The 24520-nt window shown below is 40.9% G+C and overlaps 1 protein-coding gene across 2 annotated transcripts in view; it reads right to left on the bottom strand.

Moving 5' to 3' along the window:
• The window catches only part of gstcd (glutathione S-transferase, C-terminal domain containing), a 55811-nt gene that overhangs the window by 15372 nt on the left and 15919 nt on the right, over positions 1 to 24520 (bottom strand). The gene's annotated exons all lie outside the window — the stretch shown is intronic.

Below are 24520 nucleotides of genomic sequence, written 5' to 3'. Positions count from 1 at the left end.
GATGGGTTGCTCTCATCTATTGGCTCTACTGAACTGTACTGATGTTATCTATGACCAGTTAAAATATGTTATTACACACTGCTTTTTTCATTACTCTGATCCGTTCTTACCCTTTAGTGGTCAAAGATCCCTCAACACAGCTGCTCAGATTAGGATTCAACAAGCAGCCGTTACAGGTAATGTTTATAGCACGCAGATGGAAACAAATCCACTCTCTCATCAGCATGTTTTCCAGCCAATTGCCAACCAGGGAGAGCAAACAATCATTCAACATTATCAAAAGCGTGCCTCTGGGCCAAAAAGTGTCCTCTTTTGTTTGTGGCATAACTTTCTGCTGCTATGCCATCAGTGTGTACCCCATTAACTCAGAGCACATTTCAGTCTCCGGCATCTTCATCACCCTTCTTCTAGCACGTTGCATCGGCAGTGAGCCGTTGACACGCTGCGCAGATGCTATCTCCGGTCCATAAATCTAGAGTGATGAGTGTTTCATTTACCCCGTACTCATATCCTCGCTGAAATATCAGAGAAAATATTATTCCTGCACGTTCTCGCTCACACTGCTTTGTATACGACACCAGGGGAGGTAGAGAGTGGAAAAAATACTTTTCATTCTGCCGACGAGAATGGGATATTTCATAGGGTCATTATTCAGGCTCTCATGCTGGCTGTTATTGAGCTGATCCCAGTTGTAGGGAGAGCACAATAAAGAAAGTGACGGATGAATTTAAATACAGAAAAGCAGCAGGAAGGTAATGGAGAAGACTCTGCGCTGCGTTTGTATTATTAATTCACACGGGCGCAGGCACTTCTCTGTACCCGGGGCTCCAGAGGGGCTTCAATATGAAGGCCTTTTGATGCATCTGAACACATTTAGATTTTAATTGCAAATTGCATTCCAGAGTGGGCAGAAATAGAAATGGGAATCAAAGACAAAGCTTAGTGAGGAAGAATACAACAACCAAACAAAGAAACAGAGCAAATTATCCACTTAAGAGTCAAACTTCTGATGTGAAATAGAAAACTTTGAAAGCTTATATAAAAAGACATTCAGAGCATTAATACAAACAATTTGTATATAGTGAAGTAATGTTGTCCTGAGCAGAGAATACAGTCATAGTGCCTCTGTGTGTGACTTTTTTTTATAGTAGTATGTCTAATCCCTAAACTTTTAGTGACATCACTATGTAACACTCCCCACTCTAATTGGATGGCGCTCCAAAACCCTCCCTGATAGGCTGAGGGGCAGGACATCTCTAAACTGACCAATCGCAACAGAGCCTGCCAGCTAACCAATCAAACCGGGCTCTGGTTTCAGACAGACCATGAAAAGAGGGGCTGCAGAACAGGCAGTATGAAAAAAAGAAAGAGCTTTTTGAACATTAAAGCATGGAGACATGTCCCAGTAGAGGCACAAAATACAAATATGAACCTGAAAATGAGCAGAATATGTCCTCTTTAATGCTCCACTATTTTAGCTGTGTGTCATTCGGTGTTGGGCAAGCAGCACCAATTATATTCTTAGAGCTTTTATTGCAGATTTTAGCCGCTTTAAGGTCAAGCACATTTAAAGCGATGGAATTGTGCCATTATATTGAAGTGTTAAGTATTCTCTAAATTGTTTTATCTGTTGTTGCACAGTTATGATGTTCATCTAATACCAAGTGAGTTCAAAGCAATTACACAAACCCACTTTCAAGACCTCTCTCATTTTTTATCTTTTCCCTGAAACCACATCAGAAAATGAAACTGAAAATAAAGGAAGAGGTCAACTGGCATGTAGTTCGCTCGTCTGCGGCCACCCACTCAGCATTACGCAGCGGATGCGTTTGACCTTAAGCTGTGGTGACCTTTCTCCAAAACAAAGTCTTGTTTGAGTAGAAGTTCATAGAGTCAATCACACTCCCACACATACAGTTTTTCAACAAAGAATAATGCATACACCTTTTGCACTAAAAGAGGGTAATGATCCTACTTCTACATCTGGCAAACATACATTTCTGTTATGCTTTACGTAGAGCTTTTTTATTTTTACATTATCACAGCTCAAAGTGAGGATTAACTGGCTGTGAGAAAGACGCTGCTACCTGTGAACTGAATACATCCGCCTCTCAAAGTACACCGCTGTATGAGATGTATTTAGTTCCTGAGTAGATGTATTTATTGACCCAGTCCCTTGCCTAACAGGCAGTGGATTCAGGTAATGAGCCCACCAGGTAATGCTCCTACATGTCTTCTTTGCTAAGAAGGTCACAGAGACACGACACGCAGAAAAGCACCTCCCCCAGGGTCTTCATGAGACTTCATCAACATGCATCTCTCAGGAGGATCTCTGCACTGAATTGCAATCCACTCGCCAGACAGAAAGCTGAGAGAGGGTGATTATTTTCATTGATGAGTTTTCTGAATGCATTTTTCAAGAGCTATTCCCACTATTCACATGCAGTCTGTTTTTGGCACGATGTAGTTAAACATACGCAATGTATTGAAGCTAAAACACACATAGATATTGCTAAATGCTAAGATGTTGACAGGTAGCTGCTAAAATGTTAACCATTGTCTCCTTAGTTCAGCTTGTAAGCATGCCATTGTTAACTAATCAGCACTTAAAACATATCGGACACAGTGCATTTTCCTCAAGGTGCTGCTAGACGTGGCATGAATGTTTGTACCAAATTGTATGGCAAGTCTTCCAAGAGTTACTGAGATATTTGACTCAAAACCACACATTTGAACATCATTAATCTTTATTGTTGATATTGTAAATATTCTTCTCTCTTTTTGCACTATTTTATTTATCTTATTTGCACCATGTATGTGGAGTTGTTGGAGGAGCACGCGACATAAGATTTTCATTGCCAACATATACGTTGTATCTGCTGTGCATATGACAAATAAAACCTTGAAACCTTGAAACCTAAAGGACAACATGGAGAGGACTCTTCTTCTTTGGATCTCTGAATGTTTGTACATAATTGTGAGCTAATCCACTGAATAGTCCTAAAGGGATTTAAAGTAAATGTCAAATCCAGTTGAAGGCACTACAAGAAGATCCATAAGTGGTTTCTTTGTGGGAGGAACCTTTGCTGTGTACATCTGCAGATAGCCCTGTCAACCTTCAATAGGAAATACATTCAATGCAGCTGTAATGTCTCTCTGTCACAGTAATCAATGTTCTAGTATTCGCAACCAGTAGGAAGAGGTACTATCAAAGCAAGACATGAGGCAACACTTTCTGATTGAAGGATGTTCTCCCGTTCAAATAAGCAAAGTCACCTCACGTCGCCAAAGTTCAAAGCTTAAGAACAAGCAAGATGACACGAGCAATTATCTTAATTTACATTAACACAACCGCGGCCTATAAATTCAGTTTGAGAGATTAAATAATGAAACAAAACAGTTTTGACAAGGACACCTCAAAAGTTTGATCTGAGGCCGAACTTGCGAGACAAAAACATTCACAGAGCGTGTAATTCACGGAGCGCTCAGACGGAGAGAGGCTTGTCTTTACTGTGATTTTTTCCCAAACATCTTTTCATGCATCCCAACTAGACCCACTGTCTTCCAGCCCCTTTTGTAAACAGAAGCAGCAATCACAAGTGTGACAGAAACTGTATGAAGCTGTCATGTAGCCAAGCCCAAATGATCTGCTAGAAAGAATAGTTGCTGACAGGTGGACATTAGCTCAACTCTCCTCCTCTGTCATTACTCAGGCTGTACAAGAGAGAGGGTGGGCTTTAACGTTTCAGCAATTAGTCAGACGTTGTCTTCTTTTAGCATCAAGCCAAGATTGAAAATGCTAATAATCATGCATAAATGTATCTCTGAACGGGTGACAACTGAGACAACATCTAGTCGAGCCGTGGCCACGTTACAGAAAATGAAAGAGTATAAAAAGCTGCATTCAAAGACTCTTTTCAAACTGAAATTTGGCAACATGGAATATAATCCTCTGTTTGCATTACACAAACAATAACAGCGGAAAAAAACACTGGCAAAGGAAAAATACAGTGCCAACCGTTATTGAATAGTAAAATCTTGTTATGTTGGAACACGCAAAACGGATAAATGAATACACTAACGTGCAAAGATTATTCTCTTTGTTTCCAAACTTCAATGCATATTCACAGAGATTGTCTATTGTTTTGTTTGGAGATAGTATTTTGTAAACAAAGAGAAAAGCCTTAAGTTAAGTTTTGCATTGTTCATAAAGGCACACACAGACTGCATGCTTTATGTCTGCGAAACAACGGTCACGCTACATACAGTAATACAAGCTGGATTTTCAAAAGGTCCATAGAATGAGTTTTAGATTTCTTAAATGGGCATTACGAAGACATTTATTTTTATCCTGCATAATGGCCAGGCACAATTCACTCGTTCCTCTGCAATTGAAAATGAATCTTCCATGTTCTAGTTTATGTTTTCCTGACCTCCTCTGCTGAAGAGTAACGATGGTTTGGAATCTGATGGTGATCTGGTGTTATCTCCTGAAACACTTCTGCACTTAACCTCCTGTCACAGACTGATAGCCCTAAAGCAGAATATTTTGGATGTCGGTGGTGTTTGTGAACAGGGGCACGGGCGCCATCCCATCCGGAATAACTACTGGCGCAAAGCCATAGATGACGAAACCAGTAAGAGCCTTGAGAGACCAGTTTTCAGTTTTTCTAGCCGGTTGCATCTGCCTCGACATCTCTCGATGCTCAGTGAAGAGAAACCAAGCAATGGCTGCTCAGGGGAGAATGAGGATCCATTAGCCCGGTGTCCTCTACTCCTAAAAGTGCCTACCACGTCTCGCTGCTGGCACTGAGCCCTGAGCTCTTCCCTTTTCCCCTGATGCTGCAAAAATGCCCAGAGCCTTATCGAATAGGTCCATCTCACAGATTAAAATGTACACATTGCGGTGGGGCGGGGGGGGGAAGGAGTGGGTGGTTTGTCTTTACAGGATTCGACAGCTAGAGGATATGCTGGTACAAAAATATAAAATACATACATGCGTCTGGTCTAAGATTCTAATTTAGATCATGCTTGTTTTGAAAATTGGTTGCTAACTCTAGTTATTGGCATGAGGGGCAAAATAATGAAAATAATTGTGGTTGAATTACATTTCAGGACAGAGTGACATGCTGTGCAAGCGTGTTACTTCAAAGTGAGTTGTAATATATGGTTAGACACTAAAAGATTCTTAAAGTCTATCTATACTTTGAGTGTTATAATCAGACCCAGAAGAGTCACGCTACCTACAGGAGTTTTCTGTAGGCTCCTGTTACGCGTTTGCTGTCAAGGAGGAAATAAATTCCTGACGGACGGAAACGACTCCAGACGTGTTTACCACAAAAATGTCCCAGACAGAGTCATCTGTCAACCACCAAGAAATGTGGTGTCACAGGGTGTCATGCTAGAAGACTGGCATCCTAGAAGGAGGGTCTTAAACCAACTTGTGTTGCAGAGTAACTCCTTACAGGGGCAGAGTTACATGGGTCAACAATGATCTCTTTCAATAATGTGTGATTATGACTAAAACGCACAAGCAAAGGATTGAATGAAGCCAACTTTGATATCATTTATATTTAAAAGAAAAACCCACAGGTGTTTAAATGGTCATCTCTAATATTAATTTAAGCTCATATAAAACACTGCTTTGAAGTTTTACATGCAATATATATAGAAAACTGATCGGGGCAGCTGTTGGTGCAAGATAATAATACATTTCATTTCATGATATCGACATCAAGAGCTATCCAATAACGAGTATATTACAGTACATATATGTGGTTGCAACATAAATAAGAATCTCGTTTATCCTTTGATGTGGTGATGCAACTCGAACTGTGTTTTAATTACTTTCTACTTTTTAGAGCTAACATCCAATTAAATTAAAACAAAAAAGGTCAATAACTCAACCTAGAAAAAAGGCTCACTAGATGGAAAAGGAGACGTGTACGTGTTTAGCATCTGAGGTAAGTAAGGTTCCTATAAAGACTAAACCTTTGCATTGAGTTTCATACATGTCACTGTATACGAGCACTCGATGCGGATGTGCAAGTCGGGTCGTGCAAAATCATGCCGTATCCAAGCACTACGAAATATGTTTGGTCATACACAAAACGCACGGGAACACTATAAGGGTTCAGTGAAGGAGAAACTGGAAGGTGTGGGATCATTATCTTCTTCATTATCTTCTGCTGCTGCTGATGACTGGATTCTGCCAGTGTGTCGGTTCACAACGGCTCAAGTTGGCCTGTCTTTGTCTTAATGAAAAATAACAATGTTTTTCTGCTCTTGGCAGCTGCTCAAAACATCCCAGTGTGTCATAAAACAAATGTAAGGGTGGCGTGGGAGCTGTTAGCATGACTGCAGGGTTTAAAAAACACAAACCGGGGCTCAACACTTGACGCCTGCAGTGGCAGCGTGTTTTTGTAGCGGTTGAAATAAATATTGAACTCTCACATTGGCTGAGGTGTTGGGATGTGTCATTCACCGAATGAAATTGTTGCTAATGCAACCATAACTCCTGTTTGACTGCCTAAAGTTAGAGAGCGTGCTATATTTCCTTTATGTGACTGAAAGAGCGTATACTTCTGTTCCCTGAAGTGCTGTGAACTGCTCACAGGGCTACTGCAGGAGCAACCTGCTAACAGAAATAAAGAGTGCTCCTTAACACCTAATAAACAAAACTGCCTGGAGCACAGGAACACAAGTGATAAGAATTACTCAGACTCTGACAGATGTGGATTCAAGGAAAGCTAAAGGTTTAACAAAATGCCACATATAAAGCAGTGGATTAGAGAAACAAGAAAAAACCTCACCTCTTAAAACACTGACTTGAAAATACCCTAATACCCTAATGTGTCTACACTTTATGACTGATAATGTTTAGTGAACTCTTTGAAACCCAATGAAGTTTCAAATGTATATGGCAGCACCACTTAATTGTAGTTTGTGTGTGCATGTCTACAGAAAGTACCGTAGGACAAACGTTTTGGAAATATAATACAAATCGCCAACAAATATTTCCATGTTGTGGAAATTCCACAATTTGAATCACCTTTTGGTAAGAAATGAACAAGTTAAAATCAAGTTGTGTTATAATAAAGAGTCAAAGCATGCAACAGATGACATCTAGTTCAGCTGAAAGGAGGGATGTCTGCAGCAGCTTGGGGATCTGACTATGAGCACAGAGAAACATTTATTCAGAAAAGCAAGAAACTAAGTCATTTACATTTCCGTCTAGCAAATGGGAACAAAGGACAGAGACATTTCACAAGGTATTTGCAAGCGGTAACATCCATATGGTAATCGTCACAGTAGCTACTATCTGTCAAGTGGTGAAATAACGGGGATAGCAGACATGGGTCGTGCATGTGTGAAGAAGGCACAGGGACACAACCCAAGGCAACAAGTTTACAAAGATGAAGTATAACGGTATCATAAATTTCCCTTATTCTCTCAAGAACTGGATTTCCATTGCATGACAATCATTTCTGGAGACCCACAATGATTTCCCACAGTTCCCTTGAGTTAGAGGCCCCTTCAACAAGTGTTTTTTTACGAGCAGATTTCAGGATGTTTTCATGAATATATCTATCTGGCAGAGCTTCATTTCCATCTTGGCATTGACTACTGCAGGCATCTTGCAGTGTCTTCGCCATAATATGAAGATTGACTTGTCATTTTGTATGCACTAGTGCAGAAAAGTTTGCAATTATGAACTTAAGCATGAGGAAAAGTACTTTGGCAGATCTCTGCAGAGTGTTGACTAATTAATAACGGGAGAGAATTCAAAAATTGACAGTCCTGTTCAGGCAGTGTAAGTATTTTGGGGAGCGACATCACACACAAGCTGTTTTGTGCTGCAAGATATTTAGAAAAAAGATTGAATAGACACAGCCAAAGACTGAGCCGAAACTAAATATACTGTTGTTGATCCAAAAAGAAGAAGAAAAAAACATTCTCAATACTGAAAGCTCAAATTGTTGACAAGTTGTCAGAAAGGAAACGTGTGTTTCCACAGCAGCAGTCACAGAAATGTCTCAATGTGTTTGCGTAAGACTGAGATAACAAGAGAAAGAAAAGGTAATGAAGACGAAACACGAGAGGAATAACTTCTGGCTGTGCATCCTTCAACATCCTTCACTCTTTTGGAATGTCTGTCAAAACATGACCAGACGGGGCTGTAGGCGAGAGGTCTGCATAATTACCAAACTCCCATGCTCCCTCTCGCAGGTCAGAGCACATACCTAATTTGTCGACACTGTTTTGTTTCAAAATGAGCAAACAACCAAACTGAGACATCGGTCGTGTACTTCCAGAGAAATCCAATTACTCCCGTCTCTTTTAAAGGTGTAAAGGGCATTACATCAACACAGATTTACAATGAATATCTGTAAGCATTCTGGTTTGGCTCAAATGGTTTGTCAATTAATTATTGCTCAGAATTTCTGGAATTCATACAATTATTTTTATTTCTAAGATTTGTATCAGTGTCAGTTTAAGGTTATTTCAAACGTTTGTCTGTGAAAATATGTTTTTATATGATAACTTTCAGCTTTGGCTAGGCACTTATTGATAAATATATTAAAACAAATGTAAATGTTCAAAGTTGTAGGCCTAGATTTAAAGAAACTTGAGCCACAACAACTTTATTTACAGACCCCATTGTGTCCTATAATTTTCTTGAAAGAAACTAATATTAAATTATATATAATCCCCTGAACAAACAATGTACAGGAGTTGTTTTTAAGTTAAACGCACACTTAATTTATTCATTCCAATTAGATGTTAATTCCCCTTTTTTTTTGCTTTACATTAAACCAAACGTTGCTGGTTTTTCCCATAAATAGCAAGAAATCGTTAATCCATCAAGGAAAAGAAGCCATTAGGAGAAGATATTATTCAAATGAAGAGTTGCGCCTAAGCCAAAATGTGATGTGTTGTAACATGCCCGAGTGTCTGAATGAAGACCCTCAGCCTTTCCACATTGTTGCGGTTCACTGGACATGTCAAAACACCCGACAACAAGCACAAGGGAGGCCTCTCCAACCCTCACATTCATCATGGCAACAGAACGTTTTCCATTCTCACAGGATATGTTGATAATTGTATTTCTGCAATGACAAATATTTACTTGAAAGGTCAAAAAGAGCTCAACAACACATCTGATATTTTCCGTTATTTATCACAGATTGCATGTTTTGGCCAAGATAATCGCACTGTGATGTTGAATGTGGTCCATGTCTTGTACACAGAGACGTCTCTCTTATTATTCACAGCTAGTCTAAATGTTGACTGTCTCAGAACTGCACTTCCCTGCAGTGTTTGTGGTGGACGTGGCACAAAACAAACACACGCTCCTCTGCTTTAAAACTTAGTGGGTAGTTTGAAATCGATCCGTTCTGCCAGTGAAGTCGAGTTTGCCATGGGCAGAGAAACACAGAGGAGATGAACCCAACACTCGCTGCTCAGCTCAGGTAAGGAAGCGATGACCTGAGGCTACTCAGACAATGACGCACCGGTAAACCACGTTCACGGCGAAAAAACTCAAAGCTTTGCTCAGTTTCTTGACTTGAGGTGGATTTGAAAGTTCAAACAGCGTTCTTCTACCCAGATTTACCCAAAGCTCTCACAGTACTTCCCTCACTTTACCATGAATCCCAAAATCCACCACTAAAACACGTACAAAGTTACATGCCTTAACCTTCCCATCTGACCATCTTGGCAAATAATGGAAATACTAATTCCTATGCTGAGTTTTTGGGAGGGAAGAAGCAATGAGTAATGGTCCAAATTTCATCAAATGTCAACACTAGATTTGATTATGTGTTAACGAGGCTACAGCTATAATCACCAACTCCAAATTCCTGCAATAAAAAATGTCCATCCTGTACGGCCTTTCTCGCTCCCTCAAGTACCCAAAACTGACACGAACATGGATCCGTTTATACTATATTTGGTTACCGTGAGCACGGATTTTGCTCGTCGGTGTCTACAGTCCAGTTGAAGTGTGTGTAAAGCTCTACTTTTTCAGTTCCAGAGGACACTCTGTACGCCCAGGTACTCTTGCCACCATCAGTATATGAAAAGTATTATATTGGCTTTGGATCAACAATATAAAAAGAAGTGTAAAGTCTGGCTTCATCACTATGCTGTATGCACAAGATTGTTATGCACATAAATATAGGCATCATTAATATTTTATTTCTCACCAATGCATTACTGAAATTACAAAGGGCTAAATGTTGATTGACTGTAAAAGTCTATCCTTTTTCCTTCAGCAGAGTCTGTCTATAAAAACCCTTAGATAACGGTATTAAATGTTCTAAATACTTACTAAAAAATAAAGATAAACACTTCATTCCTTCCTGTTATTTCTCTTAGAAACCTTTCCCCCGTATCGCACTTTCAAATTAAGTAGTCTGTTTTATTCAGTGCACTCTCCCCCCCTTCATCCCTCGCTCTCTGTGCTCTGCCGGAGCTGTCAGTGTCAGGGAGTAAGTGGCACAACGCTGGCATCTGTGAAGGGACGTGTCAACGTCTTTTGGCCTGCCACCTTTGTAAAATCTCCCAGCCAGCGAGGCTTTTAGCTCTAGCCTTGCAGTGCTAACTGAAGGATAAATAAAGGCTGGCTGGATTCCAGGCAGCTGGTGTTCCGGCTCCTCCTGTTTGGTTTTTCTCTGACTGAAACTTTGGACTGCCATACCCAGGGCCCCTCGGTTGAGAGAATAAAAGGATTCTCCCTTCAGGTGGGTGCATTAAGTTAAAAAGTCTCTGCGGAAAGAGACTCCAGGTGTGCGGAAGAAACGTTTCCATAACAAATACTTTCCTGACAGATTTCATTTCATTATCACTATTCATTATCCCTATCTGCAAATGCTTTGGCACTACAAGTATATCCTTATTTAGGAAAGTGCGACAGGAATCAAGGGACTGCAGATTGGCCACAAACACTTCATGTGCCCTTTGAATAATTAGAGCAGGGTTTAGATGAATCATTGTCTTACTGAGTCACATCCATACCAAACAAAAAACAACACCTCATGCTACCTAATGGCCAACTCTTTCTGTTACCAATACTCACAAAACATAAAAATCTAAACTAATACGATATCAAATGTTGATGGACATGCATGCTACCGACTCTGGGAATATCAGTGATATGTTTTTCTAAACAGGGATTATAGATAACATATAGTGAAAGGTAAAGCCATGGCCCCTGCAGCATATGACATTTATATGTATTGTTAAATACCTTGCAGATGCATAGACAGACAAAACACAGACAAACGACAACTCACCCCTATAGCAGTGTAAGCCAACACCATGCGGGTGTTATAGAACAAAACGGTGAATATAGATTACAGAGACACCCATGTCAAAATCCATACACAACCTTCATTTGAGGCAAATTAGATAGGGGTACCGCAGGGAGGTCCCTGCCACAATAGGAGCACATCTCACAGAACACACAGAAATCAAATATGACACATCATCTATTACGGTGTTCACCAGACACAGAACATAATAATAAGCCCTGAGCCTTTCTTCCAAATAATGCCGTCAAAATGAGGATTTCTAGTTAGATCGCTCTGTTCAGGTGTGGGAACAAATACAAATTCAGAAATTGTAAGATGTTGTTTATTTTTGAATGCCTTTCATGTAGAAGAAATGTTTGCACTTTGAGGTTGAAGGAGGAAGTGAGTTTGAAAGTGTAATGAGAGAGCAAGGCAGGCAGGTAAGGAAAGAGGAAACCAACAAACTTAAATAGAAAGAGACACAATAAAGACTAGTGCGGAGAAATATGGAAAAGACAACAAGTTGAACCAAACCAGACCTTAGTAGGGGTAAAAATAACACAACAAACCTTTAAACACACACGTCCTGCTTTTCATTGAGACTTGTTCTGCGTCCCCTGTAATTATCTCCAGTCTGTGAACACGTTTTTCATAAGTTGCCAAGCCACAAATTGTGCAAATTAAACTGACAGATGTACGGAGCATCTTTCCAAACGAGGTATCGTGTTACCTTTTTAAACTTTCAGCTGCTAATTAGGGAAACTGAAGGCCGCAGTGGAACATATTATTCATCTAATCGGGATGTAATTTTGATTTTCACTCTGCTTCACACTCTATTTTACACATGTTCAAGTGCTCACAAGTGCTGATCCGTCACCCCCATTGGTATCGTGTTACCTTTTTAAACTTTCAGCTGCTAATTAGGGAAACTGAAGACCCCATTTTGCATGACATTTTGCAACAACTAAGGCTTTACGTTGAGGAAAACTGGTTACAGTTATAGCTTGTGAGCCACTAGGATAATATTCTTCTGGGGTTTTTTTGTATAAAGGGCTGGCACTTTGAACAGAAATAATTAACGATATAGTTCAATTAAAACTTCAGAATTGCACGGAAGACAAGGGAAGAATAGTTTGCTGTCAATTTTTTTTCAAAGTGTTCATTGTGCGCTCAAAGCTTCATCACAAAGCATGTATTTTTTAAAAACACATGCGAGGGGGTAAAACCATGGCAACAGTTATCACTTATTGTCGTTCAAGAAATCGTGCAGAGAATATTGAAACACATTACCTCTGAATCATTTGAGAACAGATTTCGTTGAGATAACAAAAAGGTGTCTGAAATATGTTGCAGGAAACACTTACAGAACAACCTTCGAAGAGGAAGTGTTGAAAAACCTTGTTATAAGTCAAAGCCCTGCATTCTACGAAAATAAATAAAATGCAAAAGCTTTAGCATCACACTTAACGTTAAAGGAGACATTTTCTCATGTTAAGGGTCATTCTTGCATATTTGGCTCTCACTAGTTTCAATGCTTTGAAGTTCAAGAGAATGTATTTTTCATAATCACTTTTCTTCCTCAGTCTGAATGTACCTGTATTTTCTCATAGACCTGAATGTGGCAAAAGGAAAAAAGGAAAGGAGCCAAATCTGAATGGCCTGTTGAATCCCACAGTTTCTGATCCAAGACGCCCACGCCACGGCAAACCGTATTGTGCTTTTTCACAGTTTGAGGGTTGGTAACAAACTCCAGGTACCCATATTTATTGTGAGCACAGTGAGCTTCCTGTAATATGTCCCCTTGAAGCAAAAATACAATAGATAACATTATATGATGTTAATGCAATAATCTGATCATCAATGTAGTAGTTTGTGAATTTGAATGACTTATTATTTTATCCTATCATAATAAAGGTAAGTGTTGATTATTTTTTGTTTCTTCAATCTGAATCTGCAAAATAGGATAACTAGTCATCTCTACATCAGAAAAGGACACGATTTAAACCGACAAACTGTGCACCAAAGGAAAGTCTTGCTGAGAAAAGATTCAGTTTTACATTCTTCTCTGGGATGAAAACACTAATGAGTAATTAATTATGAGGGTAGTGAAACGGATTTAGAAACACTATGTAATCCAAAACCCAGTAAGAACTGGCAATGGTTAGGCAAATTGTCTTCCTCCTCCATACCCACACTGCAATGCCTCACCAGAGATTATTGAGCAAAACAAAACCAAGAAGACAAATGAATATTCATGGTATGACATTTGCAGGAAGCTCATCATGGAGGCAGCCAGTGGCTCTGCATTTAAATGGGCACAACTCAAACATCAGTGCAAATAGTGAAACTCCATATTTCTCCTCCAGGGAGCCTGGAAGTGTTTGAACTTGAATTGTAGAAATAAAGTGCCAATTATTCCTCTAATTGGGAGTAACAAAGCTGGTAGCCTGTTGTGCTTGGTCCAATGTTTACTGCATATCTTTAAATCTCCAATTTAAAGGCTCTAATGAGTTCAATTAATTGAGAATGAGAGGAGTGATTTGGGAGCCACTGCCGGTTTGGAGCTGTAAGCCCAAGGGAACAAGGTGACAGCTAAACAGCAGCGCACAGTACAAACAGAAACACCTGCTAATGTTCCATAACAACATTTTCATCAAATCACATCTATGAGCTGGTATTTACATAAGCTCTCTAAAAAAAATCTATGGTTTTAATAACAGCCAATTTACCTTCTAATTGCACATTGCGAATGCAGAAGTGGTAAACACGCACCTCTCTGTAGAGGCAAACAGAACATCTGCATACTTTTCCTGTCTAGCTGTTAGCCATGAGCCAGAGCTGTGTGGCTTTAGGCAATGCCGGTCCAGCAGAGACAGGAATATCTCCACAATCTTTGCAGGAATGGCAGAAACTATTGTGTTCACACTGAATGTCCTCGGATGATGTAGCCTAGTGACGTTAATGCTTCTCTCCGATTTTAACCAGCTCCAGCAAGTCTGTATTTATCCAGTAAAATATTTAAACATCTACTAGATTGATCAACGCAACACTTTATGCACACATTCCCATTTTCCACAAAATAAAAATGAATGACTTTAATGAATGCTTGCCTTTTTGGAAAATGCGTGATTTTGTAGAGAAATGTTTTGTCATGTAAGGGATCATAGGGTGCTCGCGTTCATTTCCCCCCTCAGAATTAATTGCTATTAAGCCTCCTACTTTTAAAAAGGGGCCCTATTATGCTTTTACAGGGTTTTCCCTTTCCTGTAGTGTGTTGTATAGGATTTTGTAAATGGGTAAATGATCTGCAAAGGCTAAAATCCCAAAGGAGTTTCCCTCCCACTCACTCCCCCACTGCCTGGAACACCTCCTTTGGACTCCTATGTTAACTTCCTTTGAATAGTGACATCACTACGTACCACTTGTACGTTTGGCTAGCGTTCCAACACATTGTACGTGATAGACTAAGGGGTGGGACGTCGCTGAGCGGTTGACCAATCACAACAGAGCCGGCCAGCTAACCACTCAGAGCAGACTGGGCTCTGGTTTCAGACAGAGGGTGAAAAGAGGTGCTGCAGCACAGGCAGTATGAGAAAAATAAAGAGCTGTTTGAACATTAAAGCATGGAGACATGTCACAGCAGAGTCAATCTAATCTAAGGCGATTTCATTTTATTTGTCCAATACTCAAATTCCTATATAAATAATTGAGTATGGTCAACATAAGACTGCTTAATATGATATATTAGCATTGTCACTTTAATCATCTTAAAATGTGGACATTAGCATTCAGCGTGAGTAAATCCTCAGAGGGATTTTATTATTGCAGAAATGTAGAAATGCTGTCCTGTCTCAAGGACATGATGTGTGAAAGGCGTTCAAAGTTTGTCTGGTACATTTGCGCTTCCAAGAAATGTTGCAGTTCTTTCTAATATTCCTTTGAAACTTCCCAGATCAAACATACTACAAAACACTCTGAGGTAGAATATTTTATTCATTACAAGCATTTAGAGTGGGAGAATTGGATTTTTGAAAGGTGACAAAATCAGTAAGTTAGATTTAGAGTCGGTCTCTCATCGACTGAGGTTGGTAGAGGTAAAATTTGTGTCTGAGGCAGATAAATCCAACTACTAATCTTCCATCTCGATTACCCTTGACATTTGTCTGACAGAAGCCTGAGGATGGCAACCACCTTGTGACAAGAATCTGACAGGCAGACAGGCTTTTTAATTTAAATGATCTTGCCTCGACTTTGCCCTTGTCACTTGTTTTGAACTCACAAACCCCCCCAAAAACACTAATGCAATTGAAGAACACAGAGAAAGGAAATGGAGAGCGAATCAGTCAACATTATCTCTTCACTAAGCTGATGTGGTAATATGCGGGCCAGCAGTTAAAGCGATCTGTGACTAAACCCACTGTGTTTCTTTCAGCAGAGCTCCATTCAGCCTGACAGCTGGACAGGAAGAAAAACAGCCACAAACACTCCATTTCAGTTGGATTAGTGAAGTGTTGTGCAGAAGCTCCACGAGTAAAACAGGGAAATGAATTTGTGATCAGATGAGTTAAATCAAAATATTTCAATCAACATATCTACTTTTCTCTGAAAATTGGATTTAAAATGACAATGTGTAAGACTTGCTATTGAATTATGAATGCTTCTGCTCAGTCAGAGGATAAATCCATTGTAAGTACTGACTACGGTCTATTGTATCGTAAGAGAGGTTAACCTTGGACTTAAAGAGATATGTAATTATTCAATGGCTACTGGAAGTTCATGACTAAAAGGGGAAGGCTGGAATACAGATGAATGGATGAACATGTCGGCCAGCAGAGACAAAACAACATTAGAATTCATTTTAGCTCATATTTCTCTACCTGGCAAATAATAATCCATATATTACCTCTCCTTTTAGCTTCATTTTCATCTCCCACCACTGACTCCTCTGAGGGAAATATCTGGCTCTTAAGCCACTAAACTCTCCATTATTTTCATCAGCTAAAAAGCTCCACAGAGCTGGAGGGAGGCTGCAGATCACATTATCATTTGATCCATTGTTAAAACAAAAATATTGATTAGAGCTGTTTTAAATCTGACGGGCCAGTGGTTTTCGATTTAGGGATTATGGCCAGCAGAAACATCGCAGAATGTGAATTCTAAAGGAGGCCCTATAATGGTGTTTCACTTTCCTGTAGTCCGTTCAATACTTTTTTGTACATTTAAATGGTCTGCTAAATATCCCCCCACCCCCCTTAACCCTAAAACACCTTCATTCGACTCCTTTGTTTACTTCCTGAACATAGTGACTTCTATTGGCTAGTGCTCCAACACATTGTATGTGATAGGCTTAGGGGGGGGGGGGGACTTCTCCATGCGAGTGACCAATCACAACAGAGTCGGCCAGCTAACCAATCAGAGCAGACTGGGCTCTGGTTTCAGACAGAGGGTGAAAGGAGGTGCAGTAGTACAGGCAGTATGAGAAAAATAAAGAGCTTTTTGAACATTAAAGCATGGAGACAATAGAGGAACAAAATAATAATATGAAGCATGAGCAGAAAATGTCCCCCTTGAATCCAGAAGAATATTCAAATAAAAACACACGTAGACAGTAAATGGTTTCTTGTTGAAAACTGCTGTGAATATAACATCTGAAAAATGATAATTTCTACAAATACCTTGCACTGATTATCATCAGACAAAACACTATGTGAACGGGATCATCAGACAGTATTGAAATGTGAAGGATGCCATGAAGGATGATGTCATTATACTCCTAAAGAAACAATCCCCAGTGAGTTGGAAGATGAAATCGCTGCAATATTACAGTATTTGAAGTTAATGATAATGGACTGGCGTAAAGTGCAGCAGAGAGAGACTGAACTGTATCCTTAGGGCACCCTTTAAATATTCAGTCTAAAAAAATTAGGAAAATGTAAATGGAAAATCATAATCTTAGCTTGAACCAAATCCAGCTAATTATCTTAATCTAAGTTCAATAAGAGTGAAATAATATGCCTGAGGGCAAATCACAGACATTACAGACAGCCAGACTGATTTAGCAGTAGGTTAGAAAGAAAAAAACATGGAAGTATCAGAGCACATTGAACATCTTTAAATCAAAGACAGGGAAATTAGTTGCATAAAAAAGCGATATATACCTACATAAAAATATACCTGAAGTTCCACCTGTGATGCATCTTAAGGTTATGCTAATCCCAAAGCAATAAGGAAGGTAAACATGGCAGATGTTTAACTGCTCATTAGACTTGTGCACAGCGTGGAAAATAAGCAAAGCACTGACAAGTGTGGGCCAAGACTTCTGGTGTGGCTAGCATTTCTATTGGGAGTTAAATTACTTAAAAGATGATGATGCAGGAGGAAGTCTGTGAAGGAGTATAAGCTGAAACATCATAGAGGCAAAAAAAACACCTTTAGATTTAGCCTCAGGATGCTGTGATGACCCGTACAATCTAGCATTAGCATGTGTGAGATTTAGCTTCTTTCAAGTCACATGGACACAATGAACAGGGGGGCATCATATGTCCATTCTTCTCTCTAAGTATCTGCCAGAGAAAAACACACATTGGGAACCATAAAATAACAAAGATACAAATAACAGCAAGGTGTTGTCCATTTCTCAACTCTTTCTTCTACAATTGCAGAGAAAAAAAAAGGTATAAAAAAATCACAGCAGCCAAGTTTGTGAGATCTCAATCACATCTCTGCTGGAGTCGAAGCAGAGAAACAGAAATGGAGCCAGTTTTCACTCCAGCAGTCCTACTTCTGTCTTACCCTTGTAACCCAAAACAAAAACATGGAAACTCATTTAAAGTCTTTCAACAAGTCACATGCAAAAAAAAATCATGGGCATCATATTTACACTTTTAGTAGGTTTGCACATACGGGGAATTTGCTTTGGTATAAGTAGTGCATACAGAGACACAAAAAGAATAATACGTAGCGAAAAATAAAGAGGATATTTACACAGAATATAATTCCGTGGGAAACTGAGTTCAGTAAAATACAATAAATGATGACAAAACGATATACTATATTCAAAGTGGAGAGTTATGCTGACTTAAAAAAAAGAGGTGGATGGAGCAGAAATTTGTATTGACGAACCACAAGATAAGATATCTACAAATAACAGCATCATGCAGTGTGCATTTCCAAACGCTTTCTTCTACCGAACGACAACATTTTTTTTTTTTAATCCCAGCACTCAAGTGTGGAGTTTTTGAGATTTCAATTACATTTCTCCTGCAGATAAAGCAGGGAGACAAGAGACAAATGGAGCCAGTTTTCACTCCAGCAGTCCAACTCCTGTCTTGTAACCCGAGATAAAAACATGTAAGCTCATCTCATCTTCTTGTACCAAAACAACCTGGAGGACCAAACAGCAACACGTCTCAGGCATGACAAGTATGCAGTCTCCACAGCAACCCTCCCATTTTTATGCCCGATTGTCTCGTTCACCTCTCTTCCCCTGCCTTGTTTTCTCCTGATAACCCCTTGTCTCTCTTCAGGCTGTCTCACCCCTATCTCAATCTCCCACTGTCACACACTCCATCATCCTAACCCACGCTATACCTCCTCCCCCCTCCCTCTATTAAGTGAAGCGCTGCAGACAAGACGCTGGCTACTCTATACAAAGAGCCCTGTATTCACACGGCTGTTTACGTGTCTGCAGACAGCCCTCATCACAATTAGCAGAGCAGCTCTCCACACAAGAGGGGGAAAAATGTAAACAGCTCCGATACACAGAGGTCTCTTTGTTCCTCTATACATCGTGCATACCAGAGTGTCAGTGTGTACTGGTTACCATTGCAGGCCAATTAGCTGGGTCAATACAATGGACTGAGATGTACAATAATGCACATTTATATTGAGCTGTTTTGTCAAAATACATTTGAACATTGTGAGAGAAACTTAATATTAAAGTCATGAACTTTCAAGACAAGGTGGATTCTTTATAGACCTGGCTCTATACCAGCATAATGGATTTTAAATTAAACAACTTCCACAAGGTTAAAGGGCTGACTTTTGGCTTAAGGGCATAAATATTGGCAGTGAAAAATGTATCCTCTTTACCCTTCATGGGTATGGATTTAAACGGCTCACATTTTTAAACACCGCTCTAAATGCGGATTGAAAAGCTTGAATAAAATTCATCGATTCATTTGACTGTGCAAAGCTGAAACAAAACAGCCAAAAAACATGAATACTGGAAGATATTATGCTGTAAGTTTTGCAGGTATGGAAATATTTATGCATATGTAAGGGGGATTTTTTTTCCTGTAGTACGTGTGGGCATGTGCAGTCATTTGCGTAAACAGAAGGGAGATAGATGGGAAGCCCACGCGCTGGGGTTCAGTACAAATTGTCTGCCTTTTGTCTCTGCTCCTCTTTAATTACACAGCACTGAAACAGAAGGGCTACCTACACGCCTGATACTGCAGGAGGAGATATCAACAGAGCAATTTATCATGCAGAGTGCTGCCAAAACTGGGACGGCTAAAATGTAGTCTATCTCACTCTCAGAATAGATACGCTGCCCACATCATCAAGAGCACTTCTGCTGGGATGTCAGTTTGGTTTCTTAGCATAGAAAGGGATGAAGTTGTACAGTGGAAATATAAGAAAAGTCTATTACAGCTAGTACAAAAAACAAAGATAAGGATGTCGTTCATTGTGTTGATTTCAATACAGCACTGAAAATTAAACATTGATTATCAGTTTTAAGGGCTAGCTTTAAGTTTGAATACACTACTACCACAACATGGTTTTTAATCCAACTATCAGGTAACTTTGTTGAGACTCATAGCCCAAAATGTTCCCCAATTTTAGGATGATGCAAAAGGCAATGTTTTCAGATGTAGATACTGTAAAACAAACATGTGTCACTGTTCTAATATCCCTGAGGGTTAGGGTTATATATATACCAATTGTAGCATTCTTTTAAAAATTAACCTTTAAGTTTGAATCAAAGTCATTCAGGATAGATGAGGGGAGGATATAAACACCAAGAGAAAAATTAAGCTCAATGATTAATAAATTGATTGAAGTGTTGAATGTTCAACCAATTAAAATAATCCTACAGAGGGATATACATTATTAGGGCTTTAAGATCCAAAAAGAAACCACAACCATATATATTATACATTTGGATAACTTGATTTATTTGACCAACAGTCAAAAGTTAGATTTCATGAAAGAGGAGTATCATTTGAGAAGCTGAAACCAGTGAGTGATAAATAAAGTAGCTATATCATGTATATTCATTTTTGTTTTCCTTTTCTTTGGTTACATCAGCGGTTCCCAAACTTTTTCGACTCAGGGCCCATTTAAGAATTTTAAAAAATCTGCGGCCCACATTCAACCATAAACAACACGGAGGCTAAATAAAATTCTCCAACTACTTTTTATTTCATTTAGAAAAGGAGCTGCCCATCAGTAACAAACAGAAACAAGAAATAAAAAGGGGCTGTCTCCAATAGGCAAATTAATAACGATTTCATTCAGAAAGTGAGAAATGCATTCTTATACATAACAATTGCACATATGTTACACGCATCAGGGAGGTCAATCATACATACAATGGTGCAGAAAAAACCCAAACATCCAAACAAGCCAAAACAAGTGCAGTAAATGAATAGGCCTTAACAAATGCTGTAAATGCAGCATGTAGGCTCAGCCAGGAGCAAGAGGTCGCTTCGCGTCGGGCTCCCTGATCAGCCTGTCGGGTGTACTTTTCCCCATAAAGACCGCCTCGCTGCACATTATCCCTTACTTATACACTTGGATAGTTTTAGCTGTGGGTGTTTTTTTTATTTTAACCAAAACCGATCAATCAGGTGCATTACCAATGTGGTCTCGCGGGAAAGTTCCTACCATCAACTTTCAATATAAGTTTTGAAAAATACGCTACGTTATAAAATAAATAAATACAAATTAAACTGTTTTGCTCATTATTTGGCGGCCCACTTGCAATGCCTTATACTGCTGGTTTACATCGTTCCCTGCCCTTCATGCTGTTGTGATGCACTTTGTAACCATGGGTCTCAAAATGCCTATACAACTTCAGTTAATGCTCACTTAATGTACAGTGAGTCTTGTTTAGATTAAAGTAATACTGAAGTTCATTCACAGGACAATTTCAGGGGGTAACCAAAGTGTATGCTCGTCCCGCACAAACACAAGAGCCCAGAGAGGGAGGAAGCTGGACTCATACAGTATATCTTGATAAAGAAATACTTCTCCAGTTTCAATTTCCCCTCTGCTTTGATAAGTGGACGGATAAGGAATGATGCACTTCTGCTTGTCACAGTTCTCCACACAAGTGAAAATGACAGGAAGCAAGAAACACAAAGCAAAATAAGGGAGGGAAACATCTAAATATGAATTCAGTATAAATGTTGGTCTGTTTCAAAAAGGACTGCACAATTAATCAGAAATAAGTCGCAGTAAGCCGTTTCAAATGTAGATATTGTGGTGCTCTTGAAATTTTCCCAGCCTAAAAATATTATTTAACTTTGACTTAAGAAAAACATATTTGGTTGATACAAATCCTCTAAAAGAAATCCAGGAGAATTCACTATAATTAAAAGATTATCAATCCATCCAATATCGTGAGCATAATTGCATTATCAGTCAAAGTAATCGCTAATAGGCCATGGATGGGTCACCTGTTTCATTCGAGGTTTTCCGAGAGGGCTAGAGGGGCTGCTATTATTATACACAGGGATATTGTCTTTGAACTAAACACTACTATATCTGATCCAAACGGCCGATACGTTATAGTATCTGGCCAACTACAAAATACTCCTGTGGTCCTGGCCTCACTATATGCACTGACTTGGGATGATGACAAATTTATATCCAAATTCTTTACTTCTATACCTAATCTCAATGACCATCAAATTATAATTGGAGGTGACTTTAACCTGGTCGAGGATATAGAACTTTATAGGCCATCCGCCAAGCAGTCTACTCTATCCAAATCGACTAAAGTCCTAAAATATGACGCCGACCAGCTGGGACTGAGGGACCCGTGGAGGACTAAGTTTCCCACCAGTAAAGTTTTTCCTTCCTTTGACATGTCCACCACACTTACTCACGGATAGACTTCTTTTTACTTGACAATAAACTATTACATAACGCTCTCTCCTGTGAGTATCATAGCATAGTTATCTCCGACCATGCACCCGCTTCTGTGGTAATCAAATTTCCCCATGGTAGACCACCCTCTAAATTCGGGAGATTTAGCCCTCATTTGTTGTCCGAACCCAAATTGAAGGCTTTCCTTGCAACACAAATCACATTTTTCTTCGAGATAAACGATACTCCGAATATTGGCAGTGATATACTTTGGGAGTCCTTTAAGGCTTATCTTCGTGGTCAGATCACTTCTTTTGCCTCCAATTTCAGGAAATCAGAGCAATACAAATTGACAAAAATTTCAGCTTATGTCCGCAATTTAGACATCCAATACTCGGTTAATCCCACCTCTATTTTCTATAAAAAACGGCTTCAGCTTCAATCTCAATATGATCTGTTGTCAACTGGAAAGACTGAGAGGCAACTTCTGCAAACCAGGCAACGATTTTTTGAGCAGGGAGATAAGGCAGGCAAACTGCTTACATATCAATCGCGAATGGCAGATGCCTCCAGGTTGATCCCAAGAGTGAAATCGCCAAAAGGTGATATTACTACAGACCCTGCTGAAATCAGTAATATCTTTTCAAGCTACTATTCCGAATTATACACCTCAGGGTGTTCTCCACAGGATTGGGACAGCCCTAACCCCTTGGACACTCTAGTCTATCCCAAAGTTGATGGGAGTGGTTCCTGTGATCTGGGATCTCCATTAACCATCTCTGAAGTTACAGAGGCTATCAAATCTTTACAGAGTGGTAAATCGCCTGGTCCTGATGGCTACACCACAGAGTTGTTTAAAACGTTTTGTTACCGCCTACTTTGTCGGAGGCCTCAATTACTCTGTTGTTGAAGAAGGATAAGGACCCACTCTTGTGTGGCAACTACAGGCCGATATCCCTTTGAAACGTAGACTTTAAGATCATGTCTAAAGGTTCTAAGCAGAGTCTAAAGAGGCTCAGGATGCAGCTCTTTTTCAGGCACGCCGGGAATTGGCAGCTAAGCCATGGTTCGAGGACTCACTGCCGGACTATTTAAGGACATTTTCCAAATCCCCAGAAAGCCTGCACCCTTTCCTTAAACCTCGTGTCACAGCAGCCAACAATCCCTTCTTGGGATCCCGCCTGGCCTTTGGAGGTCCACGGGGCCTACAGCCCCGCCTGCTGTCCTGTCGGCGGCCCGGCGACTCCAGCACCGCCTGCTGTCCTGTCGGCGGCCCGGCCGACTCCAGCACCGCCTGCTGTCCTGTCGGCGGCCCGGCCGACTCCAGCACCGCCTGCTGTCCTGTCGGCGGCCCGGCCGACTCCAGCACCGCCTGCTGTCCTGTCGGCGGCCCGGCCGACTCCAGCACCGCCTGCTGTCCTGTCGGCGGCCCGGCCGACTCCAGCACCGCCTGCTGTCCTGTCGGCGGCCCGGCCGACTCCAGCACCGCCTGCTGTCCTGTCGGCGGCCCGGCCGACTCCAGCCCAACACCTGCTATTGTTCCGTTGGGGGTCCCGCCAACACCGGCTCCGTTTAGGGTCCCGCCGTCACCTGTTCCGATGGGGGTCCCGCCAACTCCTCACCCCGTCAAGTCCAGTCGGGGGTCCCGCCGACTCAAGCTCATGTCCAGCCGACTGTAGTTCATGTCCCGTCGGTGGAGTTGCCGGCCCCTGCACCTGCCTCTTCGGGGGTCCCGCCGACGCCAGTACCACCCGGGTTCCCGCCAGAGCCATCTCCTGCCTCTTTGGGGGTCCTGCAGATGCCAGTACCAACTGGGGTCCCGCCGACAACAGCTCATGTCCCGTCGGGGGTCCCTCCGACTGGTGCTCCCATCTCCTCGGTGTCCTCCAGCCCGTCGTTCAGAGGCATCTCGTCGTCCACTAGAGGCGTCCCGCCGCCTGCCAGGCCGTCCCCCTGAGCTCTCTCGTCATCCTCCAGGCCATCCTCCGGAGCGCTCTCGCCGTCCTCCAGGCCGTCCTCCAGGCCGTCCTCCAGGCCATCCTCCGGAGCTCTCTCGCCGTCCTCCAGGCCGTCCTCCAGGCCGTCCTCCAGGCCGTCCTCCAGGCCATCCTCCGGAGCTCTCTCGCCGT

The sequence above is a fragment of the Eleginops maclovinus genome, chromosome 5 (assembly GCF_036324505.1).
Source record: "Eleginops maclovinus isolate JMC-PN-2008 ecotype Puerto Natales chromosome 5, JC_Emac_rtc_rv5, whole genome shotgun sequence".
NCBI lineage: Eukaryota > Metazoa > Chordata > Actinopteri > Perciformes > Eleginopidae > Eleginops > Eleginops maclovinus.
This window is presented reverse-complemented; position numbering and strand designations above follow the sequence as displayed.